Genomic DNA, 11,775 nt, shown 5'->3' with positions numbered 1-11,775 from the left:
GGTGATTTTCAAAAAGAATTGAAAACTATGCTTAAAAAATAGGAAAGCTTGTTTCAAGTCACTACTAAGATAAAGCTAAATTAAAAATAGCTCTTAAGAATTCACCTTAGACTCAGTAAATTGGTCAAGATAGGAACTGTGGAAATACAAGCAACCTAATATACTATTGATGAAGCTGTAAAATGGACCAACCATTCTGAAATACAATTATGGAATTATACTAAAAAAAATCTAAACTAATCATAATTTTTAACTCTAAGGAGGAAAAAGTCAAAAATAAATGTCCCATATATAGGAAAATATTTGTAGTAGCACTTTCAGGGTAGCAAAGCCTGGAAACAACATGGGCGCCTAAGAGTTGAAGAATAGCTGGACAAATAAAACCACAAAAAGACCCACATTAGGCATATAGCATGTAACATGCACTGTATAGTTCACTGGGCACAAAGATATAAAAGTGATAAAGGACTGCTTTCAAGGAGTTTATTTTTTTCTAAAGGTATACAATGTATATAGGACATAATGGCTAGTGAAAGGAGTTTTGGTCTTGGCAATTATATGGATTGTGTCTGAAGTCATAAAGCAATTGGTTGGGGAGAGGCAGGGAAAGACACAGTTTGACAAGATTCCTATCTGAGGTAGTCCTCAGGGTCTTTGTAGATGGCTGGATGATATGAACCATGGTCTTACTGGAAGTCAGCTTTGAAATTTTTCAATGTGATGAAATAGTATTGAACTAGAAGAAATCACTAAAATGAGAAATGCATTGGATGAATTGATATGAATTGATAAAATATGAATTAAGCAAAACAAAGAAAACAATATAAACCAGCAGTTCTAAAACCTTTTCATCTCAGGACAAGTATTCATTCTCAAAAAATTATTGATAACATCACAGAGTTTTTTGTTTATCTGTTATATTTATCAATAGTTGCAAATTAGAAATTACAATTAATAATTTAAAAAATTTATTAATTCATTTTAAAATAACAATAATAAACCCACCATATTTTACATAAAAATCTTATTGAAAAATAATTGTATTTTAAAAACAAGAAGAGTAATATTGTTTTACATTAAAAAATTTATTATCTAGCTTAAGAGAAGACAGGTGACTTCATATTTGTTTCGGTATCCAGTCTGTTGGATATATTGCTCTGATTGAAGTGTATGAAGAATATATGTCCTCACAACAATATTGGTAAAGGAAGACATATTTTGTAGCAAATAAATAATATTACTATGAAAATAATTTTGATTTTACAGACCCCTCAAAAATTTCTCAGGATCCTCCAAGGGCTGGAGCACCACACTTTGAGAACTGCTGATATAAGCAATGACTAACACAATTGAATAAATAGTACTAAAATAAATCCAAACTTTGAATGATTATAATGATGATTATAATGACCCAAAGATCAAACTTCCTTCCTTTTGGTAGAGAGATGATAGACTATAGATAGTTACGAAATCATTTATCAATATCTGAAAAGGATCACCCTAGAAGGTGGGGTTCATGTGGGCATTGAGGTAGGGAGGAAGAAATAAACTATGATTTTATACACACACACACACACACACACACACACACACACACACATACATATACATGTGTAGGAAAGGGAGTTTTGCCTGGACTTTTTTCTTTCATTCAATTACTATACCATCTTTCATTTCCCTTTCACTCTTATATGCACATATATGTGTATTTTTTTTGTTCAATTATTTTCAGGAACATCCAATTCTTCGTGACCTCATTTGTGGCTTTCCTGGCAAAAATATGGGAGTGGTTTGCCATTTCCTTCTCCAGTTCATTTTCCAGATGAGTAAACTGAGGCAAACGATTAAGTGACTTGCTTAGGGTCACACAATTAGTAAGTATCTGAGGCCATATTTGAACTCAGGAAGATGAGTCTTCCTGATTTAAAAGAAAAAGACACCAATAACGCCTTCTTAACAAAATATTCTAGGTGAGAGGTGATGAACTAGAATGGTGACCATGTGGTAGATAGAAGTATATGGATGCAAATAATGTTATGGAGGTCAAATCAACTGGTTTTTGCCAATAATTGTACACAGGGCTAAGAAAGAATGAGAAAAATGAAGGAATATAAGATGACTCAAAATTAAAAAGCCTAGATGATTGGGGGTTTGGTGTTTCCCTAACATAAATAAAGAAATTGTGAGTAGGTACGGGTTCACTGAGAAGACAATGTATTGGCCATAATGAGTTTGAGATGTCAATGAGGCATTCAGATGGAAAGGGTTCAGCAATCAGGTTTGGGTTGGCTATGTTGATTTCTGAATCATCTGTGCATTGGAAGCAGTTAGGTGCCACAGTGGATAAAGCACTGGGGTCATGAATTCCTCAGTTCAATTCCAGCCTGAGACATTTATTAGAAGTGTAGTCCTTGTCAAGTCACTTAAACTTTGTCAGCCTCAGCCTATCAAGTAAGCCCAATAGGAGGGAGTATCTAGATTTTTTTTTTTGAAGGTCATATACCAAATTTATTGCAAAAAAGACCCACAATCCCAGCAGGTGTCTTATCGATAGGATTTCTGGTAGCGAGCCCGGACCCCAGGACCGCCAAACTTCTTGGACTCGCAGCGACGAGGGTCAGCCACCAGCAGAGTTCGGTCATACTGGATAGTGATGTCTTTTATTTCCTTCTTGGAGGCCTCATCCACATATTTCTGATAATAGGCCACCAGGGCTTTGGAGATGGATTGCCGGATAGCATAAATCTGGGCGACGTGGCCTCCTCCTTTCATACGGACTCGGATATCTACTCCAGCAAAACGTTCCTTGCCTAGCAGGAGGACAGGCTCCAGCGGCTTGTACTTCAGGGTGCGAGGCTCAATCATCTCCAGTGGTCGCCCTTTCACCTTGATCAGCCCATTGACTCTCTTGCAGTGGGCCACAGCGGTGGCAGTTTTCTTTTGTCCGAAGACCTGGACGGACTGGAGCGGCCCCTTGGACGACATGCTGCTGGCGGGCGGCGCAAGCCCAGAGCCGGGCTGGAGGCGGAGGAGGCGGCGGCGGCGGCGGCGGAAGCCGAAGACTGGAGCTCCTCACCCGCGCGGCGCCGAAGCACGAAAAGGCGAGTATTTAGATTTGGGCAATCAATGTTGTTAAAATCTACAGAGATTTCAGAAAAGATGAGGACCGAGGAAAAATAGATGAGTGGTAAAAATCATTAATAACCTTTCCAAAAACATTGGTTTTCGTGAGGCAATTGGGGTTAAGTGACTGCCAGAGTCGCAGAATGAGTGAGTTTTATGTGTCTGAGGCTGAATTTGAACTCAAGTCCTCCTGACTTCAGAGCCGGTACTCTATCCACTGGCCCACATAGCTGCCCCTCCATTAACATTTTCAATAAAGTGTCAGAGTCATAAGTCAGATTTCAAGGAGCTGAAAAGTAACTGGTTCATGATAAAGTTCAAATACTGAGAACAGAGAAGATTGAGAAGTTTGGCATTGAAGGAGAGCAAAACTTTTGTGTATGGTGGAGAAGTGAGCATATCTTACAAATAATTGGAACAGTGATAATGAAAGATGAACAAAGAGATGGAGACAGACAGTAACAAAGAAATGTAAACAAAGATGCAGAGACAGAGAATTTATAATCCCAAGCAGGACCAAAAGTGAGCTTTCTTTTTCAACTTTTTCAGCTTATGTCACACAGCTCTCCCTACCACACATGGGATGTACCTACATATTCAAAATTGCAAAATGTTTGTTGGCTCTTAGAAATGGTTAAGCACTGTCCTCTCAAATGTCATTCCCAATTTCCTGCGCCAAATATTTTCAACAAAATTCACATGTCATAGTTTCCAATGTCCCCTAAAATGCTTTATAATAAGTCATTTAACAAACATTTATTAAATTCTAAGCACTGGGAATACAAATGAAAGCAGAAAGAAAGACCTTCCCAAACAAATTATAAAAATAAAATCCCAATCCCAATTATTTTTTTTGTTAGAAAAATGACTTTTTTATTTAGTATTTTCCCCAGTTATATGCAAAAGCAATTTTCAATATTCATTTTCAAAACTTTGAGTTCCAAATTGTCTCCCTTCTTAGTTCCCCAACTCCCCCAATGCCCCATTGAGAAGGCAAGCAATTTGATATAGGTTATATATGTGTTGTCATGCAAAATATTTCCATAAGACATGTTGTGAAAGAAAACATTGACAAAAAACTCAAGAAAAATAAAGTTTAAAAAAAAAGTATGCTTCAATCTGTACTCAGACACCATACGTTCTTTCTCTGACAATGGACAGCATCATAAGTCCTTCAAAGTTGTCTTGGATATTTGTATTGCTGAGAATAGCTAAATTATCCACATCTGATCATCTTACAATATCGCTATTACTTTGTACACAGTACATTTCACTTTGCATCAGCCCATGGAAGTCTTTCCAGGTTTTTCTGAGAGCATCCTGCTCATCATTTCTTGTAGTACAATAGTATTCCACTATAATCACACACCACTATTTATTCAGCCATTACCCAATTGATAAGCATCCCCTCAATTTCTAATTCTTTGCCTCCAAGAAAGAGCTGCTATAAATATTTTTGCACATGTAGGTCCTTTATCTTTTTTTTTTTTATCTCTTTTGGGATACAGACCTAGTAGTGGTATTGCTAGGTCAAAGGGTATGCATGATTTTATAGCCGTTTGAGCATAGTTCCAAATTTCTCTACAGGATGGTTGAATCAGCTAACAACTACACCAACAATGCATAAATGTCTCGTTTTTCCCACATCCCCTCCAACATTTGTCACTTACCTTTTTTGTCCTATGAATCAATCTAATAGGCATGAGTTAAAAACCTCAGAATTGTTTTAATTCGCATTTCTCCAAGTAATAAGTTAGAGTATTTTTTTTCATATGGATATAGATAGCTTTGATTACTTCATCTAAAAACTTATCATATCTTTTGATCATTTATCAATTGGGGAATGGCTCTTATGTTTATAAACTTGATTCAGTTCTCTATATGTTTGAGAAATGAGACCCTTGTCAGAGAAACTTGCTTCAATTTTTTTTTTTTACAGTTACTATTGCTAACTGTATTTCCCTCCCTCCTATTCCACCCATCTCATTTATTTGTTTCTCTCTATCCTTTCACCCTGTCCCTCCTCAAAATGTTTTGTTTCAGACTACCCACTCCCCTAATATGCCATCCTTCTTTTCATCCCCCCCCTTTGTCTTATCCCCTTCCCCTTCTACTTTCATGTAGGGTAAGATACATTTCCATACCCCAATTGAGTATATATGTTATTCCCTCTTTGAGCCAATTCTGATGAGAGTAAGGTTCACTCACTCCCCCTCACCTCTCATCTTTTACTTTCTATTGTAAAAGTTTTTTCTAGACTTTTTTATGTTAGATAATTTACCCCCATTCTACCTCTTTTTTCTCTTTCTTGCAGTACATTCCCCTCTTAGCCTTTAATTTATTTTTTTACACATTATCCCTTCATATTCAACTTATACCTGTGCCCTTTGTCCATATATACTCCTTCTGACTACATTAATCATGAGAAAGGTCTTATGAGTTGTTGTCTCTACTTCTTGAATGCCCACTATTTACACTTTAATCTTCCTGAAGAAGTGGAGGATATTTCACAATCAGGTAAACCACCACCAGCATTACTAGTACTGAAGGTATCTGGGGCTTATGTTCTTCTACATAATTACTCTATTTGAATTAAAATCATTCCAAATCAGTCCTTCGAACTACAGCAACTGTAATAAGCCATGTCTATTCACATAAGGCCAATATGACAACTGAAGTTTGAGATGAGAAGGAAAGAAAACATCTGTGTTGTTAACATATGGTATGTTAACATATGATAGTTAACAAATAAAATTCACCCATTCATAAAAAAGGAAAGATATTCAGAGTAAGGATGTGATATTCAGCAAGACAGAAAATTGGTTTTTGGCCTTGTCTTCTATGCCTTCACATTTCTCATAATGGTCAGAAGCCTAAGTGAAAACACAGGCAGCTACTTATTCCTAGATTTTTATATTTATGGGTACCAGCACATAATATCGGTGTCCTGAGCTCTTAATGTCAGAGCCAATAAAGTCTCAAGGAAAGTTTCAATATCATTTAAGGTAAAATACACACACACACACACACACACACACACACACACAAACATACACACTCAAACACCTAGCCCAGTCTGTTGAGGGGAGGGCCTTACAATATTGCTTTCTTCACATTATTTAATTCCTTCACTTTCTACTTCCATTTTCTCTCTTTAGATTGCTTGAGTGGTAACCAGTGTTGAGATGCTTTGTTCTTTACCTAAACACTTTGAACCTTAATTCGTTAACCTGTAAAAAAAAAAAAAAGGGGGCTTACTGACCAACAAATCCCATACTATTTACTGTATTATTTAATGCATGAAAGAGATAGGGGAGAGGAGGAACTTCCTTTTTCAAAGACAAGAGACACAACACTGTCAGATGGGGTGGGGCCATTTATAGACACACACAAAGGCAGAAAAGAGTCAGTTTTATGTTTCATAAGGCTTATATGACTACAGTAGGCCAATATAAAGAAGCCCTGGAGAAATCACATGCTCATAAAGAAGTATACTGTGAGTGAAAACCATTGTTTCAATAGTAGACAGATGGGTGTACATCTAATGTACAACATGTACATTAGACTGGGATGAGAGATTTACTATTCATACACAGTTACCATATAATGCTGCCATGGCAATTTATGGATAATACCAGTACCCAAAGGCATTCATGAGATCATTTAGGTGGTGAGAATATCAATAGATGTTTATGCCTGAAAAATGTCAGTGTCTGCCTGCTGTCTTGGTATAGCTGTAATCTTTTTTTTTTTTTTTTTTTTTGCTGAGGCAGTCAGGATTAAGTGACTTGCCCAGGGTCACACAGCTAGTAAGTGTCAAGTGTCTGAGGTCAGATTTGAATTCAGGTCCTCCTGACTCCAAGGCCAGAGCTCTATTCACTGTGCCACCAAGCTGCCCCAAGCTCTAATTTTACACAGCTTTCCTTTAGTCACATTTCACCGTAAACTTCCATCCCAGCTTTTCCACTTTTCCATCTTCCCTAAATCTCAAGGTCATTGTTCTAAAAAAGCAGGAAGGTAGGAAAATTTCTAAACCTTTCTTTGTTCTTTTAGTAAAGAGGGATAGATTTAAAGTCTGGATACAGAGGTCTTCTACAGAGGTCTCTCATTACTTATATGGCCTCAGTCAAATTCACTCAGAGTCTCTAGGACTCAGCTTTCCCATCTTCAAAATATGGAAGAACTAGTTTATATTAAAGTCCTTTCCAGCTTTAAACCATTTGATCTTATTTTCCCATTACATATTATTTTATATCTTAATTATTTACCCATAAAAGATGCTAAATAGGTAATGAGAAAAAAAGAATAAAATATTAGACTTCACAGTGCAGTTTAAGAGTTGGGATTAAAGCACATCAGAAGTTGTTTCATTGATACTGGCTTCTTTGTGATTTCTTGTAACTTGGAAATAAGCCTATGCTCCTGTTTGTATATTGGGTAATTCAATCTTAGAAATTTCATGATCTTTGATAGATGATATTAGAGTATATAAGCAGGCTAATGAGTATTCAAAAAAGGTTAATTATCTGAAATCTTTGTTTGCAGGGTTAGATTCAACAACAAAAAAATCATACAGGCTTTCATGTTTTTTTTTTAAATAAAGTCATAACAAACATATTTTACCAGTAGTACAGACGATTCCCATGCTCCCGTCCGAACTATTGTTGACAAGTAATCTAATGCAGCCAATACCATACAAAATTAATGCAAGATTTAATTCATTATATTGAATGCTTTGTTAATGGTACCACAAGCACTATCTCTCAGATAAAAGACAAATGATTTATCATTTGTCTATACACACAAACATGAAAACACTCATAGGCCTATGTATGTCATTAAAATGAAGTCAAAATATGGCTAGATGATCACTATCAAGATATATCTATCACTATTTGACTACAATATTACAACAAAATACATTCCATTTTTATTTAACAAGAAATTTCATGGTACATTCATAATAATAATGCTCCTAATAGCACTGGGATTTGAAAACTCTCACCATTTAAATTTTTAATTTTGGAATTATTGTTATAGTGAGTAACTATCTTCTGTAGATTAAAGATTATCATTCCTGTTCTCTTTATTCATGAATCAGATATTTCATAATCTTTTTTCCCCCACCCTCCCCTGCACAAAATTTACATTGATCTAAGCCTCTAGATACCATCCTTACATCTTGGTCAGCACATGATGCTTAATTTACCTAAAAAACTAAGTAAAGGAACAGATAAGGGCAACAGAAGTTATAGCAGACCTCCCAGAGTTAGTATAACAGCTGATTTTTGTAAGTCAAAAAGTGTCTTTTCTAGATCTATTTACCACATGTTTTGTGCCTTGCTATTTGGGAGCATTGGCTTATGAGTTTCTACTCTGCCCTGTTAGTACCACCTCTGCAATCACTGCAAAAATAAAGTTCTTCCCTGATTAAGAATTGTGAATATAATTCTCTTCCATGTGCAGCTATTTAAAAGTCAAAGAATTACTCATGAATGTTCAAGAGGGAACAATGATGCTTAAGAGTGGCACAGAAAGGAAGACAGCAGATTTTTATGAAGCCAAAGGCTTTAGATTTGCATATTCTGCAAGTACCCCAAGTCCAAAAGATCATCCCAAAGTGCTGCTATTAGCAAAATCCTATTTGCTATTAGCAGGCCCTCTATGGCCGCCATCATTGTGCAGATGGCCTGGGCAGGTGATGTGACCAATCACCCATATGACTCAAGAACTATCACTACTAGTCAGAGCACCAGTGTAATTACTGAAATACACCTCCTGCCATGGCTACAGCTGCTATAGTTGCAAAACATTTCTGAAGTTGCTGTTTTCACAAATGATGCCACATTTTCCAAGGCAATTTCAACTCAGTTAAAAGTCTATGTAAGGTCTTTTTTTTCATAAAATAAGTTTGAAAGTTTTATTTTAATTCACTTCTTTATCAAACATCTCTCCAGATTTGTGGCTGGAGATGTGAAGGTTACAAAAAAAAGTGTAACAAATTGTCCTTGAACCCAAAGAACTTACATCTTCATTAGATATAGATTGCTTAACCACATGAAACAGTAAAGCAGTATAAAGTAAGTGTCTAAATAAGTTGTATAGGCAGTACATGGTCTAGATGTACAGCAGAGACACATATACAAAGATTTTCTAGTATGTATTTCCTTCACCAAAATTAATCTTTAAATTTCATCCTTGAGAAAGTGATTCACTGGAAATTAGCTTTTAATCTTTGTACATTACATACTATATAAGTACATATATACATATGCATATGTTTGTGTATACATACATAAACAGTGTACATTTGTATCTATATATCATCTACATGTTTATTTAAATTCACTATGCTATGCCATTTGACATGAAAGTAATTAAGGGAAATTGAGGATAATCCTCCACATATTGGGTAGATTTATTGTGGCAAACTTATGAACAAATATAATATTGGATGATTAGACATAGAAGGGTTGCTAGTTGTACTGTTCAATAATCTATCAACAATCATTTTAAAGTGTCTACTCTGTGTCTGGCACTCTCCTAGGTGCTGAGAATTTTAAAAAATGAAGCAGTTCTGTATACAACATATAAAATGTATATATAAACTATACATGTATATAAATAAACAGAAAATATAATTAAAGCAAATTATTTGGATGACACTAGAACCTGGATCAGAAATGTTATCATGTAGATGATTGTGAGCTGAGGTTTGAAGGAAATTTGAGAATCTAAGAGGTAGAGGTAAGGAGAGAGTATAGTCTAGGCATGGAGATAGAGTTTATTTGGAGGTCCAATTTGGCTCAACTATATAGTACAGGAAAGAGAAGTATTTTCCTGGAAGAAGTACCTACACTGAAGAGCTCTTAGGTCCATTGGAGTGTATGTTATACTATAACTACATTGTGAGTGACTACATTGCTTTTATCACAGGTAAACATTAATTTATTAAATAAATTCAGTTCTACAAAATTGGGGAAATTGTATTCAAAGGAAAGTCTATGTAGAACAGGGATAATTACTTTAACTCTTCCTCAAAATTTTATAAACAGAATTGTGGAATAACAGTCCAGCAACTACATAATTTAATCATCTATATAACTAGTCAAGATTCAACCTGAACTAATAGAGAATTAATAAAGTTCTCCCATTTGGCTTCTCTGAAAGTTGAAAAGGAAACAGGTTAGTTTATGAGGTTAACACCTGAAGGACCAAGTTTGTAAAAAAATTTGTGTAATTTATATTTTGATATAAAATTCATCCCGATTCTATTTTCATTGCCTTATGAATTATTTTAAAAAATCAATCTTAATTGACACAACTTGGTCCTTTGAGATATTCTTAAATTCAGACCATTTTTTAAAGCAACAAAATCTTCAGCACTACATCTATTTGAAATTTAATTTTTTAATATTGTTTTTCTCCATAAAAAAAAACAAAGAGATAACAATGCAAAGGCAAATAGAGAGTATCCCTGTATCTTCCCTATCTCAACTTGTCAAGAATCTAATCTTTAAACTAGCCTCCATTTCTGTTCCCATTAAGTTTGGGTTTATCCCCATTTGACTGCAAGGCAGACAGGAGAGAAAAACAAAATTTTTGTCTCTTGTAATACAACAAGCTAACATATCCTACTTCCAAAGCCAGATGAAGTCAACCTGTGATGAGATTGTCATTACTATTTTTTTTTCTTCTCAGTGTATGTATATTAAGTTAAAACACTGTTGAATAGAGCAGGAACAAAGCTTTCCTTCTTATTTCTTGATGATTCTGTCTGTTACTCAGTACATCATATATTTGAAATAATAAGGCAATTTCCTTAAGGGTCACTGAGCAGAAAGAGCCAATGATTCAGTGGACCTAATAAATGAGAATAATGCCATTTATTTCTCTTTTCTTTCATGTGTTCTTTCAGAATGTATGATATAACTGAAACTTCCCATGAAGGGTTGTGGAAACAGCAGCTCACCAAATTGTTTCTGCTCTGGCTGCTATGTGAATGGGAGTACATTTAAATTAAGCCTATGTCCTACCTAGGTGAGCCAAATCCTAGCTTCTGGACGCTTTTCCAGTCAATAATTCAGTAAATAAGCATTTGTTAAGTGTCTACTATGTGCCAAACATCATGTAATATACTGTAGACACAAAGGAAAAAAGACATTCCTTGCTTTCGTGGAGCTCATAATCTAAGGGAAGTGACATGAAAGAGCCATGATGGTAGAGAAAAGGCAAGAAGTTGTCTGACCTCTCCCCAGTTTCCCTCAAAACAATCAAGCTTCAAAATGAATTCTGGAGTGACAGAACCCACAAAAGGATGAGGTGAAACAATTTTTCAGCACAAGATAACTTAGAAGGACTACAGGAAAGGATTGTCTCACTCACTTGGTGTCCAAGTAAGCCAGTGGGAAGAGTCTTATCCCAGTACAGATCAACAAGTAAGGGGTTGGGTCCTGACTCAGCAGGCCATAGGCACATCAGGCCAGTTGTGAGGCCTCTAGCTCTAGCACAGCAGGCAAGCTTCCAGTCCTAGAACTCCCTGTACAATAGGTGAGATTAGGCCTGGCAACCTCAGTGCAGTTGGGAAAAGCACCAGGCCTGGAGGCTCCAGAGCAGCAAGTCAATTTCTGGCCCACAGAGCAAGGAGCTTGG

At 35.9% G+C, this 11,775-nt stretch overlaps 1 pseudogene; it reads right to left on the bottom strand.

Annotated features, from left to right (window-relative positions):
* Positions 1-2,544: 2,544 nt before the first annotated feature.
* On the bottom strand, positions 2,545-3,015 carry LOC114051762 (annotated as a pseudogene).
* Between the last annotated feature and the right edge of the window lie 8,760 nt (positions 3,016-11,775).

This window comes from Vombatus ursinus, unplaced genomic scaffold (assembly GCF_900497805.2).
Source record: "Vombatus ursinus unplaced genomic scaffold, bare-nosed wombat genome assembly UNPS02014805.1, whole genome shotgun sequence".
Classification (NCBI taxonomy): Eukaryota; Metazoa; Chordata; class Mammalia; order Diprotodontia; family Vombatidae; genus Vombatus; species Vombatus ursinus.
The sequence above is the reverse complement of the archived record's forward strand: the minus strand, read 5'-3'. Positions and strand labels throughout refer to the sequence as shown.